Below are 12,090 nucleotides of genomic sequence, written 5' to 3'. Positions count from 1 at the left end.
CACGTGCGTGTGAGTTTATACTAACAGAATGTGTAAAGTTCACATGAGAATTAAAATGCTTATCACTTTAATACTTGCAGACTAAATCATCAGTGCAAAAGAATTTAATTTTCACCTGAAGGATATTCCTTCAGTCAAAACATTTTGTATATGGAGTGGATTTCTACTTCTCACCTTCTGTCCCCAACCTTATCTTGGCAATTGTACATAAATGTATATAGCTGTAATTACACTGAGATGAAGTCTTTAGGAACTGGGGCCTTTCTCTCTCTCTCGCATATATATGTATATATATATATATATATATATATATATATATATATAAATATATATATATATATATATATATATATATATATATATATATACATACACATATATATATATATATATATATATATATATATATATATATATATATATATATATATATATATATACATTTGCTGATGTACCTAACCATTCATTAGCAGGCTGCTATATGGCAACAAGATCTGTCACCCCACCTCCTCTCACCATAGGGGTACCACAAGGTTCAATTCTTGGATTTTGCTCTTCATTGTTTTTATGAATAAACATCATATTACTACACATCATGCCTCCAGTTTTCAGTGTGCTGACAACCCCACACTAATCTGCGCAGCTCCCACACTACAAGAAATCAAAGTAGTCACACAACAGTCATATACTGCTATATAATCTTGGTTAACAGACTCTCGACTAATACTTAACCCAAGTAAAACAAAAATTATGTTCTTTTCCCCTGATAAATCCCTTAACTCCTCATCTTTATTCCAAGTATATTCCTCCAACAACACTACAATAGCTACTGTATCACAAAAAAAATTACTAACAGTCATCATAGACAACAAAATGAAATTTGACTCACTCCAGAGCTCAGATAATCAAAACAACACATATTACGTTAGGCTCACTTTATACAATCAGTTTCTAACTGACAATACAAGACAGTCTGTTGCTAGAACTCATCTGATTTCTACCATTCTATATGCTTCCCAAATTTTCACCAACTAAAATAAAACAGATCTACTAAGACTTAAAACCTGCTACAGTAAAATAGTTAAATTTGCAACCAAGTCCTCCAGTAGGACTCACTACTGCCTAACCTCAAAGCAACTCAATTGGTTAGAATTACTCCACTATCTAACTTTCACTCAGCTCAACATTGCATACAAACTTATAAAGAAAAATCCCCAGTTCTCCAACAGCTGACCCATCCTTACACCAACTCTCATGTGCTTTGCTCCACAAATAAATCCTTACTTCAAATCTCCAGGTCTAATAATAATGCTGGAGACTTTCTGTATTCCAACTATATCTACAAAATCTGAAATAGCATCCCACAAACTACTGTTTGTACAACTAATCTCACACACTTTAAATGTCTCCTGACGAACCACCTAATCAGCTACTGGCTCTGCCCTTGTTCTGGCCCCGGTTAAAACTCTGACCACCCTATAACACTTTAACTACAATACCCTTATTTGATAACATTTAACATATGCTTAACATAAGAAACTCTAACATCTATGAATTACTTACCTCTTATCCTATCTCCCAACCCTATCCCATTCATCCCCTCTCCCACTCTGTCATAAACCCCAAAACTTTCCTGTTGTGTAAAGTATCTCCCTCACCTCCCATCTCACTTCATCTTTCTTATTCAACACCAGTCTCTCCACTCTACACTGTCTCTCTACCTCTTTTAAACCTATATCCCAGTTTTCCTTATTTCTTTCTGTAATGGTTTATATATATATATATATATATATATATATATATATATATTTCTGTAATGTGTGATCTGGGTACCGCATTGTTTTCTGAAATATGAATGTGATATGCACATCACACTATGATCTGATATATCTTTTCTAAACTGTATGTAAACCAAAATGTATAATGCAAATTATTTGCTAAAATTTCTCTTGGACCTTCTCTTTGTAAACCTTAACATATTGTGTAAGTTACTTGTTAAGAATTTTTTTGGAGCTTTTCGCCCTGGGCTTCCACTGAAAATGGACTATAACCCAGTCAGACTTTTCTGGTAAATATATGTAAAATAAATAAATAAATACTATAAATGTTCATGTTTGGTGCAATCTTTATGCGTTTACCTCTCTGCTCTCTACTTCTTTGAATTTGAACTGTACAGTCAACTAAATTTGCTTCTTGTTCGAGCTGAGACTGGAAAATGGTCAGTTGTGATCAGTGTTCTAACCCTGTTTAAAAATTCAAATAAATAAATACAAATTTCTGCCTCCTCCAGTCCTAAATGCATTTGCTTCAATATCGGTCAATGCTCCTCTAGCCTGCAAAGCCTTAAATCCTACAATAATCATCAATACATTGAAACTTTTAGCACAACCAAACTCTTTAGGGCGAATACACATATGAGTGACTGTCCAAAAAACAAAACTTTTTTTTCCCTAATTTTTTGCATGCTAATTATATATACTAACTATGAGATTGCACAACAGTGGGGGTACAGGCAAATTACCTTTATCCTGCTGTAACACAATCCCATACAAAAGGCTTCTGGCAGAAACCCGATGGCAAAGAACGTTCACTGCCATGAGCACCAAAAAGCATTCGATAATGTGAGAGCTTGCTCTTTTGGATTGTACCTATATACCGATGACATCAGGGGGTGAAATCGGTTTGTTTATTTGCTTGCTTTCCACCACTGTGCGGTGACTTAACTATTTATGAAGATAAAAACTATCCAGCTTTTAAAATTAATGGCTCAAGACTAATTTTTTGCCCGGAACTGTAATACTGCAGAGATTTTGAATTTTGTGTGTGTGTGTGTGTGTGTTGTGTGTATATATATATATATATATATATATATATATATATATATATATGTATATATATATATATACACAGATATAGATATAACTACTCTAAAATTGCTCCAACACATAGTAAGGGAAAACTGCAGCATAAAGTATACATTAATACATTATGGGTCAAATTCCCTAATTGATTTAAGTTTGGGTAGCATGCTTTCTCAGGCATGTATGTTGTGTTTGATTTCTACTACAAGCCTCCTTCAAACCACAGACTACATTGATTAATGAGGAATCACAGACAGCTAAGCAAGATTCTATCATATGATAATCAATTTCTGTTGTAAGGATACTATGAAATTGTACATTCACATTGAAAGCCAATTTAAACTTTCAGAGTGACAGTGTGGCCTACTGTAGATCATGGCCTTAATAGAGCAGGTAGAGATTCATCTGTACACTGGCAGTATAGTTTCATGAAATACATAGCAGAAAGCCCATATCCTTGCAGTAACATTGCCACTAAACAGGTGGAGTGTTTTTTCATATTTTAATAGGTTTGGTCCACCTGGGCAATAGCTCATCACATTCATGGCTATGCTACTCTGATACTCAGCTCCTTCAGGTACAGAGGATCTCAGAAATCTAATTATCAGCCATAAAATAGGTTGCAGTGTACATATGCAGAACCATGGCATGTCAGCTGTTGTGTAGTATAGGCAAACATATTTGACCTAGAACACCCCACATATCTTATACCCTACAAATCTATCTGGAGTCTGCTGGTCACCCTGATTCTGTGTGACTTATATTACCCAACTGTGGACTGGAAATCAGACCAGGCCAGAACAGAAATGCACAGAGACTCTACCATTGTAATATATCACCAAGTGCTGGACTGTTTCCACAGCTCCAGCAGTCAATTGCTTGTAGGCACACACCTCGACAGGCTGGATTGTGCAAGACTACATAGCATTTGTCCCATAATTTTGGTGTATGCATCATCCACCCTGTATTCCTCTGGTAAATCACTGTGATGATCTGAGGAGGTATGTCACAAGGTACCAAATCAATACATGACAGTGTCAAACAGCATATATGTCAGATATCTGCTAAAACAAGCCCTGTAACCCTAGCAACCCATACATTACTGAGAAAATAAGTCACAATCACCATTTTGCCCATTGCCCCCCCCCCCCCATTTTGATAGGCTGTGCCATACCGTGATAGGCTGTGCTCAGGATATCTGAGCACAGCCTATCGCTGTATGGTCCATTGCCCCCCCCCCCCCATTTTGATAGGCTGTGCTCAAATATCCTGCAGCAACAGGTTCAGAGGTATGGCTGTAGCACAAAAGAAACTGGACTGGAGTACAACAGTTCCTGGAATGGAGTCCCACATGTACTATAAAAGGTCACACTGGGCATGCCCATACACTTAGAGAAATGTCAGTAGGATCTAGGAATGAACAGGACTTCCCAACCCAATGTACTTCCCATTGCCCTACATTACCAGTCTTGAAGATGTCTGTCACCATAGAAGTACCTTTCGTCAAGCCTCAACCTGATACTCTCTGTGACACATGATAACTGTGTAACACTCTAGTACAAATAACTAGTTAGGTAGGAGTTTTAATCTCAGTTATGGCAAATGTCAAAGTAAGTTTGTGTGTGTGTGTGTGTGTGTGTGTGTGTGTGTGTGTGTGTGTGTGTGTGTGTGTGTGTGTGTGTGTGTGTGTGTGTGCGTGTGTGTGTGTGTGTGTGTGTGTGTGTGTGTGTGTGTGTGTGTGTGTTTTTACAAGTTAAAGCTTTTCAGTCCATGCAAACCCAGTACACTTCCTCTTTCCCCTTTCCCTACTTTAGCAGTCCTGCAGATATCAGTCACCTTAGAAGTCCCTTTTATCAGATCTCAGCCCCATAAGCTCTGTGGTGCATGTGATAACTGCATAACACTATAGTACAAATAACTAATTAGGTAGGAGATCTAATCTCAGTCCTGGCAAATGTCAAACTTGTGTCTGTGGATGTGTTTACAAGTTAAAGCATTTGGGTCCATTCCAACCCAGTATACTTCCCCTTTCCCACTTTAGCAGTCCTGCATATATCAATCACCTTAGAAGTCCCTTTCATCGGGCTTCAGCTCTATAAGCTCTGTGGCATGTGCGATAACTGTGTAACACTATAGTACAAAAACCTAGTTAGGTAAGAGTTCTAATCTCATATCTGGCAAGTATGGGTGTGTGTCAAAGTGTGTCTGTTTGTAGGACAGAGTATTTTGATAGCTTTAATATCCACTGTCCTACTTCATCAGTCCTACTGATGTAATTCTCCTTATAGGTTCATAAGTGTGTAGTAGGCTAATGGCCCAGGAGCCTTTACAAGCCTAGCCCATAGAAGGGCCCTGCCATTGTAGCACCTGATGTTACTTCCCAGTGCCTATATCAAGTAGAGCCACTACAGTGATCCTGGGGGTGAACTGTCTATTACCCATCCACTCAGGAAAATTTCTCTGAAACAGGGTCAGTTAGGTGGTCTGCATGACATGTATGGGAAGTGAATTCCAGGGCATGTGCAATCTCTTGGTGAGGGACCTGTCCCACCAGCATGTTGTGGTGATTGTGGTAATGAGGTAGAAGTTTCTGCAGTGCATGGTGTGGAGGGATTGGGGTGTCTTTATATGTAGCATGTCTAAAACAACTTTGTCAGACATGGCTTTGTAAGTCAAGCACAGATAGTCTCTAACTAGGTGATATGATAGAGAATAGCTGGAGTCTTCTGAGTCTGTCTGTGTAGGACTTGTGTTTTATGCCTAGGAACCTCTTTGTGAGGTGCTTCTGTGGCCTCTCCAGCTGTTGCAGGTGTCTACTGAGGTACATGGCAAATGGGCCAGAATACCTGATGAGTGGTCTAATGAGGGAACAGTAGACAGAGATTATTACCTCTGTCTTCCTAGATGCAAAACCATTGGTAATGCAATCTGCCACATAGAAGGACTTCCTAACCACAATGACAATGTGGTGGTTGAAGGATAAGTTGCTGTTAACCTGTGACCCCTGATCTCATATAATGCCTACAGTGTTCATTGAGCTCCATTGATATGGTACTTACTGGGAACTGAGTGTTTTACCAAAGGGGATAATGATGCATTTTGTGGTGTTAAGCTTCTGGCCATGGTTTCCACACCATGCATTGGTCTCAGTGAGGTCTTTCTGTAAGATGTCTGCATCACATGTGGAGTTAATGACAGCTCCCAACTTGCAGTCCTCTGTGAACTTGACCAGTCAGAGTTCCTCTGTATTGGGCTGGACTTCTGAGAAATAGATGCTTGACTGGACACTACCCAGTACTGATCCCTTTGAAACTTCACTTGTGACTGCTTGTCAGTCTGACTTGGATTTTGCCACTGTCAGACTGTGTGTTCTGTGAACCAGTTTACAATGCACCCACTGATACAGGGGTTGATGCCTAGTTTGGTGGGTTTAGCAATAATTCCTGACTGAGGAATGGCATCAAAAGCTTTGGCCAGATCAAAATAGGCTGTATGCAGTGCCTTACTGTCATATGTTTTTCAGCGCATGTCCGGGCTGTCATAGTGGGTGTTGTGTTGAGCTATGTGCTCCACATGGTGTGGTGCAAGTGTTGATCTTATCCTCTTGACCAGCTAATGCAGTCTTCTCTGGAGAGTGCATATTTCCACATTTGGTGATATAGGGGTAACTCTCACAGGTTTGAGTGCTTGGAGTTTAGTGGAGAGGGTTATCTATGTACATGAAGTGGTTGCACAGTGCCTCAGAATGAAACTTAAAGCAACAGCCAAATCCAGAAAAAAAACTCCAACCTTGCATAAAACTCTGCTTTATTTAGCACTTTTGTCAGTGTGTATCAAAGACTTCTTCAGAATGCAGCCTGGAGAGACACTGAGCTCTTCATGGGGCCTGTAGCTGAGTGGTTGTAGTTTTAAAAATGGTGCCTGCACTACACTTCAATTATGGCAGGAAGGGTGGGCATAACTACTAAGTACTGGGGCTAATTATGTGAGGCACAAGTACTGCTGATGGCTCCCAGGTTTGTTACACTTATTGATACAATAACCTGTTGAAGTGCAAAGCTATTATGCTATTTGAAGTGCAAGACAGAAAGAACTAGCAAAATGTAAGGGAAACACTGAAGACATACTGTCTGCCACCTGTAATACTTTACCTCAGCTGTGCAGTTATCAGCACCTTTGTCCAGTTGTTAGTCCAATAAGCTCTGTAGCATGTGTGATGACTATGTAACAGTATAGTACAAACAACTAGACAGGCAGGGGTTCTAATCTCAATGCTGGCAAGTGTATGTGTGTGTGTGTGTGTGTGTGTGTGTGTGTGTGTGTGTGTGTGTGTGTGTGTGTGTGTGTATATCATATACTGTGTTGGTTATACCATTTTGAGTTGTGCACCAACCTTTAGACTTCCCCTCACCCCAATTTAGTAGTCCTGTTGATGTCATTCACCTTAGAAGTACCTTTGGACTAGGTGGAATTGTATAAGCTGCATGACACAACTGATAACTGCATAACACTATAGTAAAAATAACTAGATAGGGAGACGTTTTAGTCCCACTACTGGCAACTTTTGTGTGAGAATCATATACTGTGTGGGTTTTACCATTTTGAGTTGTGTACCACCCTTTACACCTCCCCTCACCCTAATTTAATAGTCCTCTTGATGTCATTTACCTTAGAAGTACCTTTGGACTAGGTGAAATTGTATAACCTCTGTGGCGCATATAATAACTGTGTAACACTATAGTAGACATAGATAGATAGGTAGAAGTTCTGTGTGTGTGTGTTTTTTTTGTGTGTGCGTGTGTGTTGTGTGTGTGTGTGTGTATGTGTGTGTGTGTGTGTGTGTGTGTGTGTGTGTTTGTGTGTGTGTTTTTGTGTGTGTGTGTGTGTGTGTGTGTGTGTGTGTGTGTGTGTGTGTGTGTGTCAGGCCAGTATCCTGAGTGTGTGTTTTTGATTGAGGAATATATCCATTGGGTGGCTAAGCATTACAACTGTAGGCTATCACACTCCCATTGTGTGGGGGCACCCATATTCACAATTCTGGATTCAGCAAGATGTTGTGTGCTTGGGGTGGGTGTGCCAAGGTTGGCAAGGAGCTGTTCAGTGGGTGTCATTGGGGCCTTCATGACTGGGCCCCCACCTGTGGCTGTTGCTTTTCTGGCTATGGCAGCAGCCCTTCACCAGGTATTACGTATAGGGTCAGTAGTCCGATGCTGGACCTGCTCATAGGTTATTGTGTGCAGGCCAACATCATTTACCCTGTGTTCTAGGTCATGCCACAGGGCGGTCCACTCCCACAAATGTTCCTGAGTACACCCAAACATGACTTCAAATTGGTTGACAATGGTGTTATTTCAGATGTTTCTACTGCACTGTAGGGTGGATTTTGGGGGTGTCAAATCCTGCCTGCAAGACATAAACAGTGAAACAAATAAGCACCTAATACAGTTGTCAACAGTATGAACAGAAATTACACATCAATAGTGAATATTTGTTGCCAGCATTCACAATTACACTATACCCCTGTAATCTATCAGCACAATATTAGCATGCATTGCACTTCTGGCCCTGATGTGTCATATTCCCACCAGTGATTCACAGTTAATTGCATTAACCTCTATTCCCCATTCATTTCTGTGTAGATGGATGACAGTGACCATCTTCCATGTGGATAGTGTGTGGATGTTGCCGAGGCTTTGTTTGACTACAGTGTGTGATGGAACTGTGAGCACATGCCCGAGTTCATGTAGGATGCAGACAGGGGTGTTATCAGCCCCCCATAGAGACTTGCTGTTGTTGCCTTTCAGTAGGCAATATGCAGCTGCTCACCACTGATGAGGGGAGGGGTGTGGTTGATGTGTATATCTCCCTATAGGGATGGGGACGGGTGGGGGCGATTTTCACACCTAACGTGTCTGATGCAGGTTACCTATAGCCATGGCATGTGTGTATGAGGTGAGATTTAACATCAGTACATGATGAATTGTGTTGTTGCCTCTGAGACTGACAACATATGTGAAGACACCCTTGTGACTAGTCTTGGCAGTGTGGATACATGTGATTTGTACTCATAGTTACAGGGAGTCACTTGTGACCTTACATGCTTGTTCAGATAGAGGTGGACATGCTTCCAAGTTGTTGCCTGCACCTATGTAGCCCTGTACAGCACTATAGCAACCTATTATGTGTTTTGTGTATTGCTGCTGTCCACAAAAGGGGATTACTCTACCTTTGTGGAGGTGGGTTTTACATGTCAGGTATTGCTGAGTCCATACAGTTACAGTGGATATATAAGTGTACTCATCACTGTTACACTGCCTGGTCTTTGTGCTATTGTAATTTGACACCACAATAACTCATTTCAAAAAATTCCCACCTTTAATGTGACCTTTAGCCTGTATAATTCTATTGAAAATATAACAATCTGTTGTGGGAAAACATATGCAAATTGAAATCAGTACAATAAGCTGGTAGCATGAGTGTGCACACCTTTAAGCAGACACTTTGTGGAAGCACCTGTTGAGATAATGACAGCATTCAGTCATCTTAGGTCAGAGTCTATCATCATGGCACATCTTTACTTGGTAATAGTTGCCCAGTCTTCCTTGCAACAGCACTACACATATGTCAATTTGTGAGGGCATCTATTGCACCCAGCCCTATACAGGGCAACCCACAGATTTTCTAGTGGATGTAAGACTGGCCACTGGCTGCCTGGCTTATTCCCAAATGGTAATTTTCATCTGGTGATGCCATTCCTTTGTCAATTCAGATGTATGCTTGGGGCCATTGTCATGTTGACAGATAAAATCTCTCAACTTCAAAAATGGTTGATTTTTGGAACTGTTCATAATTCCCTCCATCTTGAGTAGACACCCAGTTACAGCTTTTGAAAAGCAACCCCACAGCATGAAACTGCCGCCACCATGCTTCACCATGGGGATGATGTTCTTTTGGTGATGCAAAGCGTTATTTTGGGTCAGACATAATCATCAGACCATGACACATTGTCCAACATGCTTTTTGGAGACTTGATGTACTTTTTGGCAATGTTTGTCCAGCTCTGGGGAAAAGGCTTCCATCTAGCAACCCTACCCCATAGGGCAGACATATGGGGAATACAGAAGATTGCTGTCACATGTGGTACATACCCAGTACGTGGCAGGCATTCCTGCAGCTCGTTCATTGTTGCTGTAGGTCCCCTGGCAGCCTCCATGGCCAATTGTCATCTTCTGTCATCCAGTTGGGATGGACGCCCAGTTATTTGCAGTATCACTGTCGCCCCATATCTTCTCCACTGTCTGATGACTGTCTACACTGTATTCCATGGTATATCCAATGTTGGGGACACTTTTTCTACTCTTCTCCTGACTGATATCTTTCCACAATGAGATCTCTTCAATGCTTTGTAAGCTCTCTGCCAAACATGTCTTTTGCTGTCGCAGGCAACTGGGCAAATGTCAAAAATATCCTACTAGGACACATGAACCTTATTTGGGGTTAATCAGAGTCTTGTTAATTGATGGCATGTGTATAACCAAAAAGAGAATGCTATGATTACTGCAAGAGGTGCATCAATCAAGTAGTGGTTTATGTGTGTGCACATGTATGCATCCAGTTTATAGGTTCATAGGTTCATAGGTTCATACTAGGCTATCTGCCCTAGGGCATTTATAAGCCTAGCCAGAGTGTGTGTGGTTTTCACCACCCCTTAGGATGAGAATACTATACCCATTAGTTTGCTGTGCCTCTGTCCAGCAGTGATACAGAGATGATTCCCGGGGTAAACCTACGATCTCCCATCCACTCGTCAAGATTTCTCTTGAACAGAGTCAGTGAGGGGCTCTGCCTCACATGGACTGGGATTCTGTTCCATAGTGTAGGGAGTCTCTGGGTGATGAATCTGTCCCTCCAGCATGTCCTATTTATATCCGTGTTGAGGTTTAAGTCTCTTGCTCTCGTGGCTCTGGTGGATTTGGATTTTTGAGGTGGAGCATGTCCATTAATTCGGGTTGGACATGGCCTTGTATGTCAGGCACAGATCACCTCTGAGCAGACGGTATGTGACTGAATAGAGCTGGAGTTTCTTCAGTCGGGCATCGTATGACATATGTTTGAGCCCCTTTATCCTTTTGGTGAGGAACTTTTGGGGTCTTTCCAACTGCTGCAGGTGTCGGGTGAGGTACATTCAATGGGGCGTTGTACTCAATCATTGGTCTGATAAGTGAAGAGTACAGGGGTACAATGACCTCTCCTGATCTGGATGTGAATCCCTTCATGATCAGGTGGGCAATGTAGAAGGTCTTCCTAACCACTTTGGCAATGTGAGTGTCAAAAGAGAGGTTACTGTCAACTTGGGTCCCCAGGTCCCTGATAACTTCTTCCATGTTTAATGGATTACCACCTATGTGGTAATTAGGGGTTACCTTGTTTTTCCCAAAGGGTATGACTATACATTTTTTGGCATTTAGCTTAAGGCCATGGCTCTGGCACCAGTTATCCATTTCTATGAGTAGGTTTTTTTATGTTTTATATTTTCTCCCCTAACAGATTTGCTTGTTTGTCAATAGAATTGTACAGGTTATGGGTCACATTCAAGGTGGGAAACATTTTGAAAAGATTTTCTGTCGTCTCATTTTTGTATGGTAGGCATGGACAGAGGGTCATAATACAGTTGCATACTTCTCTGATTACAACCTGATAATCTTGCCTATTCTTCTACCCATATCATTGTCATGGCAGTGCAACAATCAGTACCTATAAATATTTATCTGTTGTATGCACTGAAACTGATATTTCACACAAGTAATACATGCGCAACTTATTTACATATATAGATAAGTAAGTTAATTGCACAGTAGGCTTTGCTATCACAGTGCTAACCTTGAAGATGTCCCACATTCATATCTAGGCTATTATGTTACATTATCATTGTTAACAGACTTGACAATGGTTCACTAACATAACAGAATTATATGTGTAAGTGACTTCAGATATCAGGCAGATGTGCTTATAAGACTGTACACTTGAATCGTATGAACTCACATGCATTTCAACACACACTTATGCAACAGTACTTTACTATGCACATGCTCTGTATAGGTCTCTTATATTTACAAGACAAAATGTGTATCATAGTTATATTCACAGGTGACATATGGATATGCACAACATCCCAGTAGCTGGCCTAACAGTGGCACAGTTGGTTGTGTTTGACAGACACAGCAGTAGT

The 12,090-nt window shown here is 40.7% G+C and overlaps 1 protein-coding gene across 4 annotated transcripts in view; it reads right to left on the bottom strand.

The window, feature by feature from the left end:
• LOC122809626 (cytochrome P450 2F2-like) overlaps positions 1–12,090 on the bottom strand; it is a 916,584-nt gene that overhangs the window by 351,774 nt on the left and 552,720 nt on the right. The gene's annotated exons all lie outside the window — the stretch shown is intronic.

Source organism: Protopterus annectens, chromosome 8.part0, assembly GCF_019279795.1.
Source record: "Protopterus annectens isolate FY-2018-M chromosome 8.part0, PAN1.0, whole genome shotgun sequence".
NCBI lineage: Eukaryota > Metazoa > Chordata > Ceratodontiformes > Protopteridae > Protopterus > Protopterus annectens.
The sequence above is the reverse complement of the archived record's forward strand: the minus strand, read 5'-3'. Positions and strand labels throughout refer to the sequence as shown.